Source organism: Anguilla rostrata, chromosome 2 (assembly GCF_018555375.3).
Source record: "Anguilla rostrata isolate EN2019 chromosome 2, ASM1855537v3, whole genome shotgun sequence".
NCBI classification, from domain to species: domain Eukaryota; kingdom Metazoa; phylum Chordata; class Actinopteri; order Anguilliformes; family Anguillidae; genus Anguilla; species Anguilla rostrata.
Window position 1 is genome coordinate 42,428,190 of NC_057934.1, and position 11,282 is coordinate 42,439,471.

An 11,282-nucleotide genomic window follows, 5' to 3' on the forward strand; every position below is an offset into this window, starting at 1 on the left:
ATGCAGTGTGGAGGACTAGACTACAGCTCTTATTGCAATTAGATAGTGACCAGAGGATTGACTTTCTGACCCTATCCTGCACTCCTGTTCCCCAAATCCTTGTCCAATCACTGCCCTCAATATCATTGTCCTAGTTTGCTGGCATTACTTGAATATTATTTGGTTTACATTTGGTGTCAGTGTATCATCAAATCTGAACCTAGACCAGTTTTTACATCTGACCTGTCATCAGTTTAAAATCAAATCTAATTTCAGACCCGTTTTAATATTTGGTACCACAACACACACCGTGAGCCTCAGGAAACAAGACAAAATATATATAACAAAGACTTAAATGATGTGAAACATGCCTCAGTTACTATATTGGTTAAGAGTTTTTAATCTTCAAGGAATTACAACTTCTTATGAATTATACAGTCATAAAAAATTTGCAAGCAGCAATACGTGCGGCTCCAACAAATGGTTGTAACTTGGAAGAAAAAAAAACAATCATGTTACTTTGCAAACTTTTGCAACAAAATTAAAAATGGCTGAACATCAAGTTGGCAGGCATGGTTTATTGGGGCAAATTTCTACACAGTCAGAGACATGTATGTTAATATGAAGTTCAGGACAGTAGTTCATACAGAGTGAAAAATAATCTTGTTTAAAAACTGTTATGTTTGAGGGTCACTGCAGCACCAGGTGTATTAGTATATTCTTACTGCTATTCTCACGTAATTTTGTACACTGGTAAATCATTAGCACCAGCTAATACGTAGCAAATTTAAAAATGCCTGGACCTCAATAAGTCTGTCTAATAAATGCTGAAATTTGCTTGGCTGATGGTAGCCATGTTTGCTTATCTGTCAATGAGTTCATGCAGCATATATCTTGAGCTTTGACCAAGAAACAGCATACTGAATTTCAGGTTATTTACTCAGTTTAATTTAGGTTAAATTGGAAAACAAATTATTCTAATGTGCTTTTAGCTAACACATATAGGTGCATAAGGACCCATTCTACTGATATTATTTAAATATGTGAAGTTCCAAGCTGAACACAAAGTTTGAATGAATTAAAATCAATTGTATATATGAGCAGAAACAGAAAGCATGTATAAGTATGTGGTTAATTTTTGCTCTTATACTGACATCCTGTTGCCATTCATTGCAACGGAAATGTTTATGAAATACATTTCTCAAAAATTAACTCATTAAAAATTAACTAATTAACATTCTATGTATTGCCGTGTATTTACACCACTAACATTATCAAACAATTTCTTAAGCGAGCAAAGACAATTCAAATGAAATTTTTATCTGATTAAGTTGTAATTCTAGAAACAAGATATGAAAGTAGAAGAAATCAAGATGTTCTACTGTGCGTTCAATTATCAACAAATTTTTACATATGAATATATATAGCGAGTGAAAATCTGTATGTTTTGGATTAAAGTGCAGACAGGGTAAAGCACATATTACAATGAGACAGCTATTAAACCTAAGACCAAAATGACACCAGATGCAGGCCCCTAATAAAAAGATTCTTTATTTTTTTAAATGCTGAGATAACTGTGGTGACAACTGAACCCCTCTATCTGTCTCTGGCTTCCTCCATGAACAGTTCTCTTGATCACTTGAGTTGAGCATGGCAAGGGCCTCTGAAGCCTCCACTTCATCCATCTCCAGGATTCTTTCGGTCTCCACCTTGCCGTTGACCTCGCTGACTGTTGGTCACCAGCCACTCGGTGTCCAGCTGAATGTTTGACATCACCAAGGAGTCCTTTGAGAAATACTGAAAAGTTAAGTAAATACATTTATTGCTGAAATTAAACATGAGACTGAAAAGGTAATATGCAAATAAGCAATTACAAAGCAATACATAAATGTTCCTTGTACACTCCTGGGCAAAAAAAAAAAAAATGGGCCAGGCCCAAAATGGCAAAAAATTAAGCTTTTAATGGTCTTAACAACAAATCATTGGTCAGAAAATAAGCAAGAATTAAACAAATGCACTCCTGAGACCTCCTGTGCCACCATTTGCTCGTTTATTTTTGCTGCAGTGAACTGTTTGGGGAAAATCTAGAAACAGGGAAATTCACTTCTACAGTAGACAAATTAACATAATGTCAAATAAAAGAGTCATGTTTTGTATTTGGTTGCATATCATTTGCATACCATGACTTCCTGATGTCTGTGACCTATCAAAATCATCAGAGTCAGGATATCTTATTTTCAGGTTGTCCTACAAGCGATACAAAAACTCTTTGCATTTGAATGGATCTCTGTGGGAATTGGGGGGTGCAACTATATTCAGCTGTAAATTATGCTGCTACAGTATGGAAAACATTTGTTGGCTAAATGGCTTTAAGTCATCAAGGGTCCAAGGTATCAAATGAGCCTCAAACCACCGTGCTGCTGCCAGATATGCAGTTGAAACTACAAGCATTGTTTCTCCTGATTAATTTTACTGTTGAACTCAATGGAAAAAATATTCAGGAGAAACAATGCTTGTAGTATCTACTGCATGTCTACCGCACGGTGCCAATGATTTGTTGTTAAGACCATTAAAAGCTTAATTTTTTGCCATTTTGGGCTTGGCCCATTTTTTTTCGCCCAGGAGTGTACATGCATTGGTTCTCTGTGGTGGGATGTCCTGTTCCCCAGCTCCATGGTGATTCCTGGTGCTTTACATTGAAAGAGAATGTAAAAAAACAGAACTACTACAATGTAATACAGCGCCCACCATATTGTCTGGGACACTTCACATGTGGTGAAAGTATGGATTCTAAAGGGTATTTTAGACATTTTGGTTTCTCATAGAAATTACAGCACTATACATAGTCCCCCTCCCCCCATTTCAGCACAATATCAAAATGTTCACGATAAATGGCTTCACAGGGGTTCATGATTAGTCGTGTGTGTCAATTAAATTGTCAATTGATTCCTTAGTGCAAATGTAAGAGAGATTTCAGTATCTGGTCTTGATTCTTGGCTTTTAATTCCTTTTGTCTGTTTTAGAAGTTTCTCAAGATGAGAGTTGTGACAATCAGAAAAAAACTGTCAGGGACATAGGCCAAACCTTATGCTTACCAAAATCAACAGTTTGGAACATCATTTGGAAAAAAGAGAGCACTGGTGAGCTCAGTAATTGCAAAGGGCCTGGTGGGCCAAGGAAGATGGTTAATGGCCAAAGAATTCCCCCCATAATGAAGAAAACCCCCCCAAACACATGTCCAACAGATCAGAAACACTCTTCAGGAGGCCGATGTTGATGTGTCAGCTTTCAACATAGCTTGGACCGTCAGAACACTCCATCACTGGGGAGTGACCTTATAGATAAAAATCAGGCTTTTGAAACACAAGCTTGTCAGTTTGCATTCCAAGGCTGCCATGCCATCTCCAAGACCTCAGCAGCCAGCCTGCAAGGAACTGTCATTGCAATTGGAATGCTTTTTAATGATTCCATGCATGGAAATTCAGTTATTACACTAACTTGGCAAAGTTGCTGAAAAAAAAGCAGATTTTTGATGCCATTAACATGTCGAAAGGTCATGGCCTAACACAAATTAACCAACACTTACCAACTGCCTACCCAATCATCACAAAACCTTTGCTTATTTGTCGATCTTGTCTCTCCATAATGTTTTCTCTGTCTATATTTGTGATGGGTGCTTGGAACCCTATAATTGCTGCTTGCAGCTTTATTGAAAATATTAAACTTAGGTTTTAACAAAAGGTTCAATAACGTATTTGATCTAAAGCGCTAAGTGTGCTCTCAAAAAAAAAGGAATGAAAAAGTGCTTATAAAGGTACAAGCACTTGCCACTGGGATGGCCCCCAATACATACTTTAAATTGTGCCCCTAGCCAGCAATACATAATTCATTTGTACCTTTTGTTTTGCCTGTAAAGGGTACTTATTAGTACCAAAATAGAATATTATTGTACTATCAGGGTACATTTGAGAAATGTGTTCACTGGTTCAACATAATGGGTGCACAGGAAGGACAATGCCTGCATGGTACATATGGAAATGATTGGCCTCCCACTTTTAGAATTTGCATAGCTGTGATATGAAGGGATCCCTGTGATATGACAGGGTCAGAGGGATTTCTATACAATAATTTCATTAAAAATGTGTGCTCTTTAGAGCAAGCATATAAGTATTTGAGTACTCTTGATGAGTATTAGCATCCAGAGGGAAGTCAAATGTACTGTATACATTGAGGACAAGGAGCTTGTGGAGGACTGTAATATACTCAAGAGACTTCAATATTTAGTGCTGTCGTTAGTCTCTGATGCTTGGAAATAGATGTACAGCAAGCTTGTTTTTTCTCCTTGCACTGATCGTTCTGAAATTGTTAACGGCAACCAGAGAGGTCAAAATGCAGTACTTCAGCCTGCTCTAGAACAATTGTGAGGTTGTGAGGGTATGTACATATCTTACAAATGAACAGATTATGATTCTGCTCAGGTCTCTCGAACCAAACGAGCATGAACTGCATTGCAGCAGTACGTCTCCTCTGTCCCAATGATTCAAATTACTGGTTTTGTACATCTGACAAACACAAGTCATTTAATGGGGAATTAATTTGCCACTATATGCTGCGCTCAAGGGAGTTATCCTAAACACTGATTTGAGAGCGAGTTTCAAACAGCCTAATGACAGAATTTAACCCCGTTGTGCTCATCTCTCCTTTGCCCTAGTGAATCAGTTTAATACCGAAGCCACTTGAACTTGACGATGAACTTCTCTAGTGCTTTGCTGCAGCAGATACAACAAAAGTACAAACCAGGACTTCTGAAAACCTACCTTCAGCAGAGCGGAAACTTCATTTGAATCTCTGTTGCTTGGATGCTCTGCCAACGTGTCATCGTGGGCTTGATGGAAGGCGAGTGCATGTAAATGGACACCAGATTAGCTCTGCAAGTGCGGAACGGTCCTGAGATCAATACACATCAGAGTGCTTGGCGTGTACTAATGGAGCGTGTGGCCTCGTCTGCAACATTATTGTGGGGTGATGAATGCAAGAAGCCAAAATGATGCCTGCTTACTATTGTTCAGGACCACAGGTCTGTCAATACACTTAGACAGACTGTTACCTCTGCATCTGATTTCTGGTAAAATTAGCCCCTCTTTTCAGGGTGGGGTGCTTTTGCTGAGATGGGAGGTGGTTTTGGACAGTAATGGCATTGAGAAATAAGTGGGCAGCCACTTGAACGATTCATTTTATGTGTCGCAGCAGGTATGTTCAGTCAGATGTTTTGCCTTTAGACTCAGGGTTTGGGGTCTATTTTTATATCAGCCTGCATGAGCCAAAGAGATCTGTCTGATCTGAAATTCCCAACATATCATTTGAACCGTTTGTGCACGTATAGGAACAAAACTTTCCTTGCATGGGTAAGTATCATTTATTAAAATCTTTAATATATTTAAGTCAAATAAGTCACCTGGAAAGAAATCAGATTGAATGTGAGCTTGATTTAAATTCCTTTTAGAAAAACATAGATAATATGTTGTTATTTCATTAATATGAAGAAATTCATTCAAATGGCGTTGTACTGGAAGGAGCATAGTGCAAAGCAGCTCAAGACAAAATGGCTGAATTGTTTATTGATACCTCAGTGAGGGAATTACAGATTTTGTAGTAGATGTTCCCTTAGATGCAACATGGGGCTCCAAATGCAATGAAGGGGTTAAACAGACTGGTGAGATAATTGAACTGTTATCACCTGACAAACACTGCCAATGACTGTAATCTGCCAAATTACTGAAATTAACTTGTCAAAGGTGATAAACCATGCAAAGCATCCAGCTCAGCAAAATCATTCGGAGCAAAGTCAGTGGGGGCACACATTCTGAATGCTCCACATTAGATTAATGTGAATGATTACAGTGCATGTCACAATTGACAGTTTGAAAGGTATTATTCTATTGTTCTGTTCTTAAAAGCAATGCTGTGTTTTGGGTTCAAATTTTGTATTTGTTCTTTATCTTGTATAAACAAATTATATTGAAGGTATAATAATAATAATAATAATATGAATAAATGCAGTAATCATGTCAACTATTTATAATTGTGTGGTAAACACGAGAATCAGATTACCCTATAAAATACTGGGTAGCAACAAAAATTGTAATCAATCAGGACCATACAATTAATCTACCAGAATATTGCCCCCTACAGTAACATTATGGCTTGCCAATGTGTGATTTATATGCAGGGGCAGACTGTTATTAGAAAGGTTTTACATTCTTTTAAATCTTTATTCAACACAATTTGATTGGAAAATAAAATACTGGACATATAATGTACTTGCTTTACTCTGTACCGTGTTCTTTACGATTCCACTGAATTGAAAAGGAAAAGTTTGCTTGATATGCTGTTTAGCCCTATGGGCATGAAGAGAAACCCTTTCCCCCTGAGGTGTGAATGTGAATTTTCCACATCATGAAAAATACATTAAAATACATTTCAAATAAACTGGAGGTCATACTGTGTACGTGTGGCAGGAATGTGCCACCTCCATTGAAAGCCACATTTTGGCCAAACATTTGTAACCATTCTGTGGAAATGTGAAGTTTTTATGTCTACAGGGAATTTTTTGAATTTCTTTGAAAAAAAAAAATAGAGAGATGGAGCAGCAGAGACAGGGAGAGAGACCCTGAGGCTCCAGTTTCTCCTGGTCTGAGCTCAGGTCTCCTTCTCTCTGCAGAAGCTTGGGAAGGTCAGGGTGTCAGGTTTCTCTGTTTATCTTACACTGGACTGGAAATGAGCAGAACTGGTCTGTTGCAATGCAGTATTGTTTGAGAATAATCAGGCTGATGTCTGTTTACAACTCTGCTTAAGCAAAAAGGTTCGGAATTCAGGTTGGTTCTCCCAAATATTTGACCTTTGCATAATTATTTCGAAAAAAATAATGTGAAATCAAAATGTGAACACTGCAAATATAGTCCCATGTTAAATTTCAATTTTATTTAAATATTAGATTTGTATGAATTAATTAGTACTCAAAAATACATCTAATTGTACAAATGTGAGTTTCTTGCCCTAATATAATTCAGAAAGTGTTTTTTTGTATTATTAAATGGTTGATTATTCTTATTCATTACATTTGTGAATAATTCTGCACATTTTATTATGCGCTGTAGAAATTCAAACATTCATCACTGTCACCACTTCTGCTACAATTCCAACTTGCCCTGCTAACAAGCTCTCACTGGAAAACCTGCTTCTGAGCAGACTCCATGAGCGATTTGTCAGGGTGCTGAGCAACATACAAGCACAGAGTACCCTGTCGATCTGTGCCTTTATTCTTTTCCTTTAATCTATGGCACCAAATGTCTCCAATTAAAATTCACAGAACATTCAGTTCCTGTTTTTTTGTTTTCTTCATCTAAAGTTCACCAACTCTCCATGGGTGTTTGAATGGGAGAGCGAATTTCTACGTGCACTGTGGGATAGAGGAGGAATGGAGTCCCTGTGTCTGTTCTGTTCAAGCACTAGAAACAGTAACCTTAACAAGAATTGCAGGTCAGTAAATGAAAACCTTGAGGTATGTTGAAGGTCTTCCTTTTCACATAACTGTTAATACATCTTTGATATCTTAACCATTATCAACACTTATCTCTATGCGCAACCTTTGTTAAGTGTGTGATACTCAGTGGTCATTATATGAATTCACAGGACACAAGGTAAGCAGTGTACAGTATTCATTTGGGTTTTGTTTTCCCCTATTTTCCAATGTCAGATTGCAATGTGATAATGTAACATGAAAATGTGTACAGAGGAGGACTTAAATGACATTTGATCATGCACAAGCAAAAACGAAAGTGCATAATCTCCCAGCCTTATTATCACCTGTTTCAGGGGTCAGTTGTTTCTTTCAGTTTGGTGATTGCCTTCTAGTGCATGTAGGCAAAGCGCAGACAATGGCTTCTTGTTATTAAAGTTCTCTCAATATAACTCACCTGCCCTTGTACATCCTTTAGTGTAGTAAATAGATTGCTGGAAAATAAATGGAAGGAACACCCATAATAATTCTATTGAGCTGACCTAAGAAAAGAAGAGGAAAATATATTAAAAACAATCCCTCCACCACCCTTTTCTCCAGCTGTCCTCTATCATTTTCCTTGAAACAAACAATATTATATGGTAATGTAATAGGATTGTATAATACATTGTAATATACTATACAGATCAATCCAAAAACTTAAGGTTCCCTTCCCCCGGTGACTCCTTCCACCCCTCAGACACTACCTTCCATGTATCCAGTCCCAGCATCCCCATTCTGGCACTATAGCGCTTAACACCTATACATAGCATTACACATATTGATGCGCCACTGACAATGATTGTCAGTATGGCATGAGCACAGTGGAAGACAAAGGCAATTAATTTCCCACAAAGCAGTGTGAACAGCTGTAGTTATTTACATTTGATAAAGGCACTAATGATAGATGATCGCACCTTGGAAAGATTTATGGTGTTGTTTTATTAATCTTGTGCATCTCAAATATAACCATGCAGGCTCTGATCTTGTGCAAATTATTGGATAGAAGGAAGATGGAGAGAGATTATGTTATGAGCAATCCTTCCCTTCTAAAGAAAAGACTCTCATGTGTGGCACATTTATGGATGTTACAGTGGTGTTGAGACCAGGATAACCCTGTTTTTTGTAAAATAGATACATTGTAAAATGTATCTGATTTACCAACGATATTTATTTTAAGTTGCAAATATGCACGAACTTTTTGAGAAATTAAATACATTTTGGGAAATTAACTTGGCAATCAAATATAAACATATCCTTTCTGGAGTGTAAATTTTGTAATCAGCTGTTTAAAACATTAATTTAAATGATGTCTTCTTCCATGAAGCTAGTTTTGTTATTTGACACTTTGATGAGACACAGAGTTTGAATGATCACATTCTCTTCAGTTGGTAAGATGAGAAAACACAGGTCCAAGTTATTGAAATAATTTAGAATTATGGGCAGTATTCCTTTGGAATACAACTTGTTTAAATTTCTTGTAACTTGGCCTAATTTTTATATAAATACATTTAACGGCAGGCATTGATTTTGCAAGTTTAAATGAAAAATTTATATCTATATTTATTTATAGTAAATGTATATATTTTTCCATTTCCCTGTAAGTTTTCTCTCCTTGACTCTGAATAATGACATTTTTTGTGATTAAATTTGTGCTTGATCTATTCATTAATATTACAGTAACAGTCAAATGTTGAGTGAAATCCCACATTAACCTGAGATGACTAGAGGCTGTCATATAGTTGCATGCTAAGTCGGTGACATTCATTGTGTTGTGCCAGGCTTTTCACCTGTGCTTCAAGTGATGGGGGAATAAGAGCACCTTGCATCCTCTATCACTCCACTCCTCTCTCCTCTGTATCACACAGCGGGGGAGGGAGGTTCACCACTGAATCTGGGGCACCACATCTCTCTTATATACCTGGATTAGAAGGCAATAAATCATTTCCGCACTGCTGTCAAGAGAGCCGGGAGAATATCACGTAGGGAAAAACACAGGGAAGGAGGCATAATAATGTACAGTACAGTATGTGCTCTGCCAGAGTGCTCTGCTATGACACAAGCAGACCAGCAGCTCTAATCATGATTGACCCAATTCCATGACAACTTGTCTCTCCCCATGATACCCATACCCATACCCAACCCCCCACCCCACCCCTGTCAAAACAATGCAAAACATTGACAAATGACATGGAGCTGAAGCCACAGTCCTATTTGATCAGTGAAAATGTATGAAAGCTGTATCGTCGTTGTTGCTGTTTTTATTATGTGGTTGACCTTTTATCTGATTTAGTTCTGTATATTCTATTTAATGTGTAGTTCAGCTTTGGCAACACACTGTAGATGGTGATTCAGAGCCATATGCTTGCAAGTGTGCAAACTAGATCTGATTTCAGTTTATCATATGTAGTCTTGCTTTTATTTGACTGTCAACCAAGGATTGCATGTTTTCCCATACAGAAGACTCATTTTCTACAATATTATTTCAAACACCACAAAATTATCAGAATTTCAGACATGCAAATGTCAACATGGGGTATCATATTAATACAAAAACAGATTATTAACATGTAATAAAAGTACATAATTTGGCTTCCGTATGGACACAGTAAAGAAGATAGCACATCTAATGTCAGTATATTTCACATTTGGAGCAGTTTCTGAATCCAGTGGAAACAGCAAAAGGACTGTGAATATTCTGCATATCCAGATATAGGGATGATCTAAGAGGATCACTCAAACAATGCTTTCTCTGCTTGTAAGAAAAAGCAGGTTTTGTTGAACTGCAATATAATTTCTCCCGAAACATTTGAAGTACGGTATCTTATAATAAAGGCTTAATTAATGTTTTAAGATAATCAAGAGCTTTTTCAGACAAGGTATTTTCTTTAAATTTATAAATAAATTTAAATGTGCCTCTTGTTACTCCAACAGTTAACTTATTCCCAGACAGAGAGAGGAGCACTTGAAAAAGCTATTGAATAAATTCAGTTATTCAGTGGTTTCAGCATTGCCAAAATGGCTGTACTTCAGATTTTACATCAAATTTCATATTTGAGTGAATAATAAAAAATTAATTTTTTAGTGAAGAATAACCAAAGGATGTTTTGTCTTATCAACGTCTGTCACCTGGGCTTTCTTCTGATGAATCTGCACAAGAACAGGACATCATCACAGCTTGAAGAGGTGAAATTCAGAGTAGGTCAATCGTATGAACCGGGGACAAAAGATATAGCCTAGAACAGAAAGTACGACAATGCAGGGATTGCATGAGAATAGCTCTACAGTCACTGCTTACAAAGACAGCTTTGTCTTCCTTCTTGGTCAATCCACACCACTGCGATGGACCGCAGCTGGGCTCCAGTATGATCGATCTAAAGCTGATTCCAAAGGACAAGGTCACCTTCAGGAGACAGCCCTACTGTTTTGCTTTCAATACAACAGCGCAAGGGGTTCTTCAGAAAAAACAAACAGAATCCAGAAAAATAATGTTTCCTACCTTCGCTTTCAGAACCTTCTGTGAAGATTGGAAGAATGAGGGGAATATCTGGAGGGCATTATTAAACCCAGAGCACTTTCTCTGCACTGGCAGGTTCCTATTCTTTCTCTGTTCCACCTAGAGGAGTCGGTTGATTCCTCCTTGTTCTTGTGGTTGTGTGCCTGTGCTTTGGCCCTGGGGGGTCATTGTCATACAGATTCCTTCTGATCATTAGCAACTCCCTGACACCAGTGATGGTGACACATA